This window comes from Calonectris borealis, chromosome 1 (assembly GCF_964195595.1).
Source record: "Calonectris borealis chromosome 1, bCalBor7.hap1.2, whole genome shotgun sequence".
In the NCBI taxonomy this organism is placed as follows: Eukaryota; Metazoa; Chordata; class Aves; order Procellariiformes; family Procellariidae; genus Calonectris; species Calonectris borealis.
The window spans coordinates 94,910,084-94,923,410 of NC_134312.1; positions in this window are offsets into that span (position 1 = coordinate 94,910,084).

The window sequence follows — 13,327 nt, forward strand, 5'->3', positions numbered from 1 at the left end:
TAGCCAATTACCCATGAATTATAGATTGTTTCAGGTATTGCACCTGCAGTCATTGCTGTTCCTCTCTTAATGCAGATAGGGGTAAGATGAGCTCTTTTGACCATTTTTCTCTGTGATTGTTTTTGCATGTTCTTCTAGATGAAAGACTTTCATAAAGGGGGATACATTTTTATATGCAAGGAGTCAGCTTGACAAATTGCTGATTAATACACAGCAAGGATACAAACTTGAAAAAAATACATTTCTTGAAAGTTTCTTACACAGGCTACTTGTAAAAAACCGAAAAGGACTTCAAATAACAACATAATTAATAATTATAAAAATTAATAATTTTTAAAATGCCATGTATAATGTAACTACATTTTTTACTGATGCCAGAATTAGGCCTAGAAGCATTTTTAAACTTTACAGATGTAAACTCATATTTTCTAAATCCACCCAAGAGCAAACATCCCTACTAACACTCCAAAAATTGGACTGTCATAAGATGGGTCCTTATACTGAAATTCACTTTTTATTTATTTTGCTTGTTACAAGTTGTATTGGAAACACAATGTCAATGTTTGCTTTTCCTCAAGGCATAGCCAATGCATGTATTTCCTCTTTTTTTCAACTGTTGCATGAACTTTGTAAGGCCAGAATTATTTGTTTAACTTTCTGGGCACTCTATCTGGAGAAGTATTTTATCAGTGTCAGCTACACTTATATGCTACTTTTCATGGGCTATAAATTAGATGTGGTGCTGCAGAGATCCCTACAAAGAGCACATCTTAGACCTGAAGTGTCCCAGGGAGCAGATAGACGTTTCACTTCAGTTTTCACACAGGCACGTCATGAATGTGTCCTGTTGGACTGGACTGGGCTCAGGAGGTCCACGGTTAGCTTCATGCCCTGACCATGCAGGGCTGCGATCTTGCACATCTCTGCTCTATAACCGTGCTGGATGGCGGGTGGCCTCCTCAGGAGGCAGGCTGGCACGAATGCAGCCGGCCAAGGTAGGAGCAGCAAGGGCCAAAGGCACAGAGTGCAGCTGCCAGAGCCCTGTGGAAACAACTCGGAGAGCAAGGTTATGGTGGTGTCTGCTTCCACTGTTTGCTAAAGGGACTGTTACCCCAAGTGACTAGGCTGAAACTAGCTCACATGCCTCCAAGTGCTACCACTAGCCTTCATGGCCAAACGGCAGATGTTACAGTAATCCTAAAACATGTATAACTCTGATTTGTCTATAACGTACTGATGAGAATTCGGATCAAGGCATGGATGTGTGACTCTGGGCAAGTGGTGAAGTACAGAGACATGGTTGATGTAAGTGCCTGATACCTGTGATAACTCTGATGAAGTAAATACTAGGTGCAGTATTAAATGCAATGCAATAGACCTGTGGGGCTCGGAATCACAGACATTTGGTCTTGTGATGTTTCATTCAGGTAACTCCTGTGAAAAGCACTAATTGCAAATTCATCTCATAGCATTTAGGCTTAGCCATGAAGAGATGGCTTTATGACTTGCTTCAGGTGCAATGCGCAATATCAGGCAGTGAACAACCAAACAAATGCCTATAAAAAGTCTCCTTTGCAAGCATCTTAGGGACTCAAGCCCAATGGAGATTTATTTAAAGTGTGTTCCTCAGTGATTTTTGTGGATGCTATTCACTTTGACTCTAGCAAGAATGGAGGGATTCCCAATTATGAAGAAATTTTTCCAGGCAAAAATAGGAGGACACAGGGCATATGGAAATAATAAGTTTGTCTGTCAGATGGGCAGATATAAATGATGCACCTGGGATGTATTGTTCAGAGATCTTGCTTTTCGATCCTAGAAACCACAGTTTTTATCTGCAGTTACTTGATAGCTTGTTCTTACTGAGTGAATAGGATTTACCATGTCAGAGAGGATACATGGTATGATTATGTGGTCATTTTACCATACAGCAAAAGCAATGTTAATCACATCAAACCCATGCCATTCAAGTATTGAGTGGTTGTCCAGAATCATTCATAGCACAGACCTAACACTCACTACAATGTTGAGAATCTAAAGGCAATTGTTCTTTTGCTGATGTACACGTTAAACAGGAAGAAAAGCAGAATGGATCCAACATGTTATTAGTTACAAACTGGTAAACGGGATTGATTAGTAATTTTAATTGTCTTTTACAATTATATTGTAGAAAGCAATCCTGAACAGGCAGGAAAACACACTGTGATGTGAACAAGTCTTTTTCACTTATTTTACTTAATTTTTACATATTTAAATTGTCTTTAAGGTATTTGCCATTGTTTGTGTTAATTCTCAGAATACATTGTCCCAGCAAGCAAGACAAGTGTTATATAATTTTTTGTCTCCTTTGACCAACCAGAGTTTGGGAAGCACATGTGGCCCTTTCAGAGATGGGTAAATACTCTATTCCTCCAGCTAGAGGAGGGCTCAGTTGTCTGCCTGTGTGTCAGGCATGTATCCTAAGTTTGGAACAGGTACCGTGAATTAATTTCCTAACTTTGGAATAAGGTAAAAAGAATAAGATGAAAATGAAGGAAGGTCTGAACTTGACTGAATGTAGCAGTGCTGTTGGCCTTTTGTTGACCTTTGGTAAAAAATTGCAAAGGATGCTTTGTTGTTTCTGTAGTCCCTTACAGTTTCATAGAATATTCTATGCACACACTTCTCTGTGGTTACTTTAATGCACACTGCAATGATCCTCGCAGAAGTGCAGAATCCCTGCAGGGTTTCCGGAATGCTAATTGGAATTTTTGACATTGAAGACACTAATCATTACTTGGAATCACTTTTAAATCATCTTAAGTGTGGATAGAAGTGAGGAATCCCAGGAAGTGATTTTTGCTCCACTGCCAAGACAAACACATCAAACCAGTGGTAAATAGATGAGGTAATTACAAGATCAGTTTCATTGACTGATTTAGTTCAGTCTAACTGAAAACTCTTCTGCAAACTGAAAACTCTTCTGCAACAGAAGGATATCCATTAGGTAGGAATTAATGCCATTACGTGAGATGCATTCTGCCGTCTAAAAAACGTTGCAAAAGAAGTCACTCACACAAGGAAAAGGGAGCAGCTGCCACAGAGGCTGGATTTCTGAAAGACTTTACAGAGAGGTGGTCCTTCTGGAAAATATTAATTGCCTTTTTCTCTGTACTCATTACATCACCCAACCTGCAAAGGCATCTGCTTGCCAGATGCTGAAGGGTATTTGCTGGAGTACTATTTATCTGGTAGGGAAAGTGTCACTTTATACGAATGAGAAAGGCATAGACAGAGTTGTCTGAGAAGACAACCGAGGGTGAAAACGTGTCGAACAGAAATGCACTGTTGATCTGAGTTTTAATCTTTACATGGAGTTAATGTCATCCACAAATTTCCCAAAGCAAAAAGCTTTCAGATCCTGAAAAGCAGAAATCTTAAATTAGGGGATTTGGGGAGCCTCAGAATTTAGTCCAAGTTATGACTAGCCGGTGGGGAGAGTTGCACCTCGGCTTGGCTATTCCAACAGCCACAGGGGAGGCTGGCAACGCAAGAGCTTGATGCTGACAGGGGTGGAAAGAGTCAGTGAGGCTTCTGGTGTAGTTTAAACAGAGCTTCAAAACCCAATTATCACAACTTCCTGGCAAATACCTCAAAGGAGGATTTTTCCATTTGTAAGATTTGAGGATTTTGTTGGTGTTCTCTGCTGGCTAATGTAACAGAGGTGGTGCAGTATAAGACGCCTTTCATTATATTGTGAATGATTCAGTAATGTCACCAACACCGTTTACTACAGCATGACATTTGCAAATAAAACTGTGGCTTCATCCTTTCAATTTTATTTTTAAACATTCTTCTTTTGGATTCAGGGCTCTGCCATACATTCCTGAGAAATTACAGGAACTACAGCCACGGGTGCTCATTTTCATGGAGAAAACCACGGGGGCCGGAAAAAAAAAAAGGGCGCATAAAAAAAAGGCTCTGTTATATGCAGCGATCAAAGGAGGGTTTGTGTGTCAGAAAGTCTCTCTACTTTTCTTACTTCTCCTCGCCTGCCCGGGCTAGTGGGAGCCGCTACCTCCAGCCGTGAGCCCGGCCGCCAGCCCTGCCCGCTCCCGGCTGCCGTTCCTGGAAAGCGGGGCAGAAGTTGGGGACGGGCAGCGCCGGATCCCGTTGAAGCCTGGCTTTCCCCGAGCCCCGTTTATTTGGCTCTGCCCTGGGTCGTCCCCGGCCAGGCGGGGAAGAAACCGCCCGCCCCCCGCGGGGCGGCCGGGGGAACATCTGGGCGGCCGCGCCGCAAACATCTGGAGCATCCCCCGGCGGCCGCAGCTGGAGGGTCCCGCGGCCGCGGGGCTCGCCCGGGCCGGCAGCGAAAGCCCTTGGAGGGGGCGAGGGGCTGCGGGGGAGGCCGAGGAAGAGGCTGCGGGGGAGCAGGGCGGCGGAGGTAAGGGCAGCCCGGCTCTCTCTAACCCCGGGTGCGGGGAAGGCGGGAGGTCTCCCCCGCGCAGAGCCGGCAGCGCGGGCGCAGGGGTGGGGGGTGTTTAATGTTCCCGGGTTGAAAGGACGAGAAGTACTCCATGTTTGCCTTAACTCGGTCCATGAGGGGGACCCCTGAGGTAAAAGGCGCGGACGGGACTTTTAAATCAGAAATAGCTTTTGAAAAGATTGCTAGTGTTAAAATACCACTGTAGCCCTTGCAGACATCCGGATTATTTTACCCCAGGTACCACAGTTTTTGCAGCAGTGGTTCTGGATCGTTAAACAAAGGGGGATTAAGCGTTAGGAATGGGAATAAAACAATCACTATAGTTTTAAGTATCTTGCCTGATTTTTTTCCCTCTCTTTTCCTTGGTTGTCTCAAATGGACATGTACACCCGAACTTGAATTCCCAGGCAAAATCAAGAGAATTTAAATGTAGCCATGTCTACTTACTACATGAGAGAAACCCTAAAATTAGATTATCCTAGCCTCTCTATTCTATTTCAAAATAGAATAATCCTTGGAAAAACACTTACAGTCCCTGCATATGTTCCATTTTGTTTGAATTTTTCGGCGATAAATCATATTCTTCTCTCCCAATAATACTTAATAATTGACATGGTATCAAACATTTAATTATCTTTCTGATAAGTGGCTTTCTGATATTTCAGAGCTTAGGAAATGAAACATAGAAGTACTTCAAAACAAAGTATTTATGCTTCTTCATTTTTAAACTGAATATATGATGAATACTATGCATTTACATACCTAGGAATTGTGCTTTCTCCAGCATGTATAACTTTGTTTGCATCACCTTATATTATTGTAGACCTCTCTAAATTATGGCATACATTGTACCATAAGTCACTAAAAGTACTTTGTCGTTTGTAAAAGGAATGTATTCAATATCCATTTTAGATGCAAATTCATCGTTGTCTCTGGATTTACCTTTCCAAAGTTTGCTCAGATGTCTTTCGCGGCTTTTCAGGGTTGCTTATGTGGGCTTTTCCTGTATTTTTTCTCTTTACAAATGGAGTTGGGTAAACCAAACAGATTTCTCTCAGTTGTGGAGAGTGTGGGTAGAAATAACTGCTGGAGCAGAAAAGTCAAATGAACCTTGAGGAGTGGCTTGAATAATTATGCCTGTGTTTAGGCAAACTGCTCTCTGTTTACTCTTTTCTTGCACACCAAATCTGCCTGGAAATATAATTTTACTCACTACTGCAAATGGCCAGTGCAGCAGCACAAAAACAGGCCCCTTGTTTTCCAGTCTGAAGATGTACATGAATCAAGACCAGTGTCAATCAGTGTCAAACCTCTTGTCAACTGGCTCCTACCCTATTTCTTAGATGTGACCAAATATGCTCACGCTCACTTGCAGTTGGCAGCAGTGGCCATTTTGATCATCTCTTCCTAGCTATGAGCAATGCAAGTTCCTGAACCCAGGGATTATAAATAATTAAACATTGGTTTTGGAATATCTTAGTTTTTACTAGAGTGCCACAGTAGGCACTCCTGTCTTATCATGCAGCATGAGCCAGACCTTGAGTTCTGGCACTGCTTTTTGCTCCAGAAGATAAAAAGGAGACTTAAGTCCCTTCTAAACAATTTATGCCTAAATCAGGGCCTGCTATAACATTTCAATGCTGAGCAAAATTCCTAAAACTCTTGCTCCACATGACCTTGCACTTGAGACATTTCTAAGATACAGTGTAGCATCTGTAACGCCAGTGGTTTTGGAAGAGAATACAGCCCCTTGCTGCGACTGCTGGTCTGATTGAATTACAAAGCTCCTACTCCATAGCATTACTCTTGCTCCCTCCATTAATTCTGTCATCTAAGCGGCAGCAGGAACTGAAGCCGATGCTACTGTAGCCTTGCATTATGGAGGACTCTTCAGTTTCTGCTAATGTTGCATTAGCACTAGCTGATTCCCATTTAGTGAGTACGAGGTGGTCCCATAAAGAGGAACTATACCCATTTCTCTGATGCATTTTGATTTTTCTAGCTGGGTTAACTCATCCAGCCATTTCTGCCAGCCTTTTTCAATGTTACAGACTGCCTTGCCAACGCTCCCATTTATTCATTAGTGTTTCTCCTTCTCTTCTGACCCACACATCTTTCTGCTGTTGAGAGTGTGTTTCCCCCAAGCAATAGTTGGTAGAGGCGGTGTGGTGCACTTGGTCATCCTTGTGACAAGCAGTACATCAAGCACCCTGATCTCGACAGACAAGACTTGCAGAGAAAAATTCCAGGTACAAAGGCAAGTCAGTCAAGGCAAAGCCTTAGATGCAAATCCCACCTTTTGCTCTGTTGCATGGCTTTATGGAAATTACTGACAAGAAAGCTTTTTAGAAATCTTTTTCCTTCTTATCACAACGCAATGTTGCAAGCCCTAAACACTCAAATATCATTGGTGACAGCCTCCAAATCCATGAGATTTAAACATTTATTTTAAATCACTTTCTTTGCCATCTAAGAGCCCTGAGGGCTCACACTACCTAACTGTACTCCACAGACAGACAGGATGGCTGAAGGTTAAGAATCACTTAATCGAATAACTTCAGAAAGCAGAGATTCAAGAAGAAGAGGCTGGATCTCAGCAGGAGGAGACAGCAAAATGCAGCACAGTGTCCCACTAGAAGCCAATATTCTGGACACAGGCCCCTGGTTTCCAGTCTCCTCCCTAGCAGGGGACAGGAGAAGTTCCGCTCTTACAGGTTTCACCTGCTTGTTGCCCAGGTATGAGCTGTTACTGGCTCACTGAGCTGGTTTGTAATTTTTTGGTAAGAAAACTGAACTCTTCCTATGAACACCAACTTATTAATGCTCTTGCCTTTGTTGAGATGAGCTCCCTTCCCGTTTTTGTTAACTTGAGACTATCCTTAAGATGAAAGCTTACTAGTATGCACAGCACAGCATGACACTTCTGCTTACCATATTTTGTTAGTGTTTGGTGATTCTTTAGAACAGGGTCTTCTTTGTAATATTCCAGTTTCTCATTCAAAGGCCTCAGTCACCCCAATATCTGGTACTGTACATAACGAAGAGAAATCTCAATGCCTTTTCTGCACAGTCACTGGTAGCCACAGTAAGGGAGCAACTCTTGCAACCAAAGAATTATAAATCATACTGAGGTCAGCAAGGCCTGTCTTCCATACCTGGAGATCTGTCCTTCTCCAAGAACAGAATTCCTCACTTTTCTCTTTCAGACCTGGCTTCCTTGCAGGCGGAAAAGAGCATTTTAGACCATTCAAACATTGAGCTTTCTGAGTAAACACCTCTTTTTTTGGTTGTGCCTTCTTGTCTTCAAGAAGCATTTGGAAACATAAATAATAATTGCAGCAACTTCTAACAGTCTGTAAAGTGCTCTGTAAGTGTCAAATGCAGGATTTGTCACAGCCCAGGTGGTTGTTAATATTTATTACAAATATTTGTCATAGTCCAGTGGGCCTGTCAGCTTTGCTGCCTTACTAGATCCTTCCATCGAAGTCCTGACTGTATTGTGAAGACACTGTAAAGGGAGGTTCATAAAAATGATGCTGACAGAATCCAAATCATATTTTATTTCATTTCCTCTCCAGAGCTGGGCTTTGAGCAATAAATCAACAATTGATATAACAAACTTTTGCTCTCTTGACATTTTCCTAGCATGTCTATCAGGAAGCGAAGAACATGTAGGTGAGCACTGCTGGAACTACAAGGAGCAGCCAGGGATTACAACCTAGAAAACTGGTTTTGGTAGGGAACCCAAAGATCAGTCTTCCTACTGGCGGTGTGACCTCTGCTTTACCACGGACCTTCAGGGATACCTAGGGTCCTGCAGAGGTTGTTCATTGAAGTGACTTGGGCTGTTGTAAAAACAATAAGAGGAATTGACTTTAAAAAGAGAGAGCACATAGGAATTTCACTAGCTGGCATAATTTAGGTTAAAATCAGGAAGCAATAAGAGCTCTAGTTGAGCCCAGCGCCAGGTGGACTGGAAGGGGGAGCCAGTCTCTGTTGTCAGTGAAGAGCTCCCGCAGCACAGCAGTGGGATGTCGCAGCACGTCCTTCCACCATGCCTTCTGTCCAGCGGTGCCCAGCCACTGCTGCACACAATCGAAAACTTGCTCGAGTTTGCCGGGTTGGGAAGAGCCGTGCATCGGCAGCACCTTGCTTTGAGGGCAGCAGTCTGCTCTGACCTTCTGCAGGGAAGGGAACCGCTGCTCTGTGCAGGGGACAGTGGCTACCGTCGGGCTCCTGCGGGCAGGGAAGTGGCTGCGCTGGCTGAAGCCAAAAGTACTCCCGCAGGAGGTAGCACTCTCATACCTGCAATAGTTTACTCACATACCCACGCTATTTTACTCTTTATTTCAAGCAGTGCTAGGAAATACCAGGTTTTATGGCCAATAAAGAAACTATGAATCTTTCATAGGAAAAAATGACTCTTATGTATCCCATGCAATTACAAGATTTAATTTTTTGTGTGTGTATGTTTTTTGAACTTGTGGTGATCTGAATAAAAGGCTCCAAATTGGCAGTCCTGAAGACCAAAAATTTCATATCCACAGAGGAGCAGCTGCTCTGCTATCAAGAGCCAATGGTAAGATTATTGTGGAGTGTTTGTTGTCCCTGGATAACCCCTGGAGATAGCCTGCTCGGCTATGGGAGCAGAAACACAGTCAGCAGATGCACAGAGAAAGGGGAAAGCAAGCCAGAAAACTGAGGGTCACGAGAGATGAAAAAACACAGTGAGGAGCACTCAAAGGGCTGAGAGCGACAAGGATCTGGGAGGGAGGAGTTGTTGACAGATGCAAGGCACTGGAAAAAAGAGAGTAGTTCAGGTTGTGGGCCCGAACTCAGCACTATGAGAGATTGTAATATTTGTATTATGAGCACTATGAGAGATTTTGGAGTCTCTCCTTTCTAAGGCCAGTATACGTATTTCTGGTCATTACCTCTTTGGGATTTTTGGTTTTCATCCCTGCCTTGTAGGCCTGAAGGTTTTATCAAGGGTTGAATTCTTCTCTTACAGGCTTCAGGGATGCCTATTCATGACATTTCTTTTTTTTTTTTTACCTGAAAATCTTTACCTCCCACACCCTTAAACCAAAACCATCAAGGCTGTACTGTCATTTTTTAGCATTTCAAGAAGTCTTGAAGTGTTTAGTTCCAGTTTAATTCTGAAGGAGCTATAGGTGCCAGCTGAGTATTCCTTAACACCAGAGCAGTGATCTCATCTGGAAACGTGGGTCTGTAGTTGCTGAAACACTTTTAGTCATGACATGAAATCAGCACTGCATTTAGTGAACAACGTATGTAAATACTTTGGAAACAGACATCGTTCTTCAGATCAGTGTGGCTCTCTGTGATGTTTACAATTTAATGGCTGCAGGATAAAAGGCACTTGCCTCGTGAATCCATCTTTAACTGCAAGTAGGAAACTTTGGTACTGAAGTAAACTTGTCTGTGATTTTCTTTTTCTTAGATGCATTCAACTTTGCTGGATTCCAGTTTTCAGTAAAAGCTGTATGATCACAGCTTGGGCACTGATTAGAAAGTGTCTACAAATGTATTATTTGCTTTTCTTATCTGGGTGCATTATTCTCACTGACATCATGATCGATTCCTGCGGCTGTTATGGATAAATAAACATTTTGTATCAAATATTATAAACTCCACATCATTGTTTCCTAATCTAGCATATGGGAGAAAAATAACGCTTCAGTTTTACCATTGCAGTAAATTTGCTAATGTTTAATCTTTGGATTTAACTTTTGTTATCTTATGGTTCTGTAGCAGAAATGAATGCATTGCAGCAGGCTGAGTTTGTGGCCTCATAACTCGTGTCATTTCTGGAAAAAAACCCCCACATTTCTGGTTGACAGTCCTCTTTAATATCCCCCCGGGCTTGATAAACACAGGAAATTGCAAGGCATACTGCTGAGGCAGGAGAATGTGCAGGGAAGGGAAGCTGCCTGCTGCCGGGCCAGCTCTGGCTCAGCTACCGCTTGTGTCCCCGTCCAGTACAGGTTACGCGGCCTAAGCCGCTGGCTTTTTTTAAAAAGAGAAGGGGAAAAAAGGGAAACTAATCTAGTTCTTCAAGAAGCGATTGAGAAGCCGTCTGAGTAATCTGGTGGTATAGCTAGTTTCTCCATACTGCTTGCAAGTCTTGCCTTTGTCCCCACATGGGCAGCCTCAAGAGATCAGGAATCAAACTGGTAAATGTTATGAAACCTCCCTCCCCAAAAAGTCAGAAGATGTTTAAATCAATCATGTAAGTCTGTTTCTTGCCTGCCTTTCATGCTTCTGCTGGTGTAAGTGAGATAATTTTCAGACTAAAAAGGCTAATACCCACAAAAATGCACGTTTCCTTGAATGCTCACTTGGAAACTGCCTTTGCTCATCCTCTCCTTTGCCAGCAGATCCCCATATTCCCTTCTGAACCGAGGGATGAACATCCCAGGTACACAGAGCATTACTGCTACATAGGGAATTTGTGGGCAACCATCCACAACCTGTATTTGGTCAGCAAAGTTTGAGTGCAAAACACTTTTGCAATACTATGCAGCTTTCTAATTGCTGGAAAAGCCTGAATCACGCTGAGCTTTCTGTGATTATTGCAAGAAAAACCATGCTTGGAGTTCTCACGTGAAAAAAAAGGCATCTCACATTCACAGGTGAAATTACAGAATCAGAAATCATAGGAAATTATTCTAATCAGCTGCAGAAATGTTACCTTGTACTTAAAATTTATAAACCAACTTGACAATTGAGTTTATTGCCATAATTACACCTAATTAACTTTTTCTCCAGTTCTCCTGTGACCACGGGCCCCTAGGCAGCGGTGCCAGGGTGGGGGTCCTGGGTGAGGCTGGTTGGGGCAATTAAGGCCCATGGGTGCCCTTGAACCCTGACAGCAGCCTCCCCTCCTGATGCGCCCCACACCCTCCCAAGAGCGAGGTTTCAAGGAGTACTTACTGTGGAAAGCCCGAATCTGGGCTGGAACATGCGCCTTGTCTGGTTCCTGGGCACGCTCCTCAGGGTGGAAGCCTTGCTGGTCGGTGGGGAGAGGGCATCCTCCAGGTAGAGTCCAAAATTTGCTTTGCCAGAGTCCAAAATTTGCTGCTGCCCTGGCTGCTGCAGCCCCATGGCTACTAGTGGTGGTGGAAGGGTCCTGGGTGGTGATGCTTCAGGGTGGAGACATGAAAAGCTGAGCGAGCCTGCAGGGATCCTGGGGGTGCACACAGCAGGTAACGGGCGATTCGATCAGCAATGGTCAGGGAGTCTGCGTACGCTCGCTGGAAAGTCAAACCCTGTCATCCATGGCAAGGGCTGTGGCCGGCTGACGCCGGCTGTCTGCAGGCCTCTTGGAGGCACCAGCACCGCTGGCTTTGCCTGGTGGGGTTAGGAGCAGGATTTGGACGGGGTTGAGGTTGTGTGGGCAGGTCACCAGCTGCAGGTACGCATGCAGCTCCTGGTGTGGCTGGGTGGCTTTGGGGGGCAGTGGAGGGAGCGTGGGCAGACCCCGCATGGCCAAACACAGACCTCATGGCACCCAGCTGTGGGGCAGCCTCAGGATTTTCTCTCCTTGCATCTCTGGCAGATGACGTGCTCTAGGGAAGGTGGGGGGCAGCAAGGAAGGTTTGCTGCCGAGGACCTGGCTGTAGCTCTACCAGCACCCCTGGCCCTGAAATCACCGAGGATAAAAGAGGGTCTGGGATTTACACATTTTGCAACATCAGTCCTCCAGTGATTTGTTTGCTAGCATATGGGATAAGGCTCTGTAAAAAATAAACCCTCAAATTTATTAAGTATTGTCATAACACGCTGATGCCATCTTTATCCAATAAATAGCACCGGAGATACCAAAACTGGCTGGCTCCCAAGCTGTGCAGAAGAGCTAGCAGGAGCAGCTTTGTCCTGCGCTGCTCAGGGGGATGCCAAAGCAGCTGTATCAGTCTCTTCTTTTTCTTCTTTTCCCTTGTTTTGAAAGGCAAAAACTAGTTTTAAATAGAGTATCTTGATGGATTACCCAGATGTAGGGCAGAAAAATCCTGCAGTGGTTGGAGTTCTAGATAACCCAGGTGGGAATTTATAGATTGAGAATTACTTTTGAAGTTTTGTATACTGTGCACTACAAATGACATTAACACACTGTTCCTCATTTGACTCTTACTGCAGCTGTACTCTCCTACAGGGAGGCTTTTCAGAGGTTTAATTTACCTTTTTAATCCAGTATCTCGCTTTGATGTGGGGTACAGGGTAAATCTTTCCATTTGGAGTGCTATGCACTTGTGGTGAATAATAAAATACCTAATGAATAAAGTCTTTTTAATGAATGGTGTTCAGTGAGATCAGACATATGGCGAGGAAAGGCCACTCCCCACTCCTCCCCTCTTCCTTTCTTTCAAAGAAGGAAGAAACCCAATGTGTCTGAAAAGAGAGCAATGCCTTTCAGGCCACCAAGTTTTAGAAGAGCCAGAAATTAAGGCTTTCAAAGCAAAAGCAGTATTTCAAAGTTTAAAGCAAAGTTTAAGCGACTGTCTAAAACTTCAGCTCCTGTTAGTACTGTCCTTTTTTGAGGCAAACAATGGCGCAGCGAGTACTAGCAGTGATGCACAAGCTGGTCAGACTCTTTGAACTAAAGATGTCCCGAAATGAGGTACCTCTTCTGTGGACCGTGGGGGCTGGGTCTAACCTGTGGGGCTGAGCCCCCCAACCGCACCACTGAGAACCCGACTGCGCTGTAGGCTGCTTGAGAGTGAGCAGTGCTTTCCCCACCTGCAAATAAAACACACAGGCATCATCCCGGCAGGACTTTACGGGTGGTGGGGGAGGCAGAGGAGGCAGAGAAAGGCTCTCCCGACCCTTGGACCCTCGGCT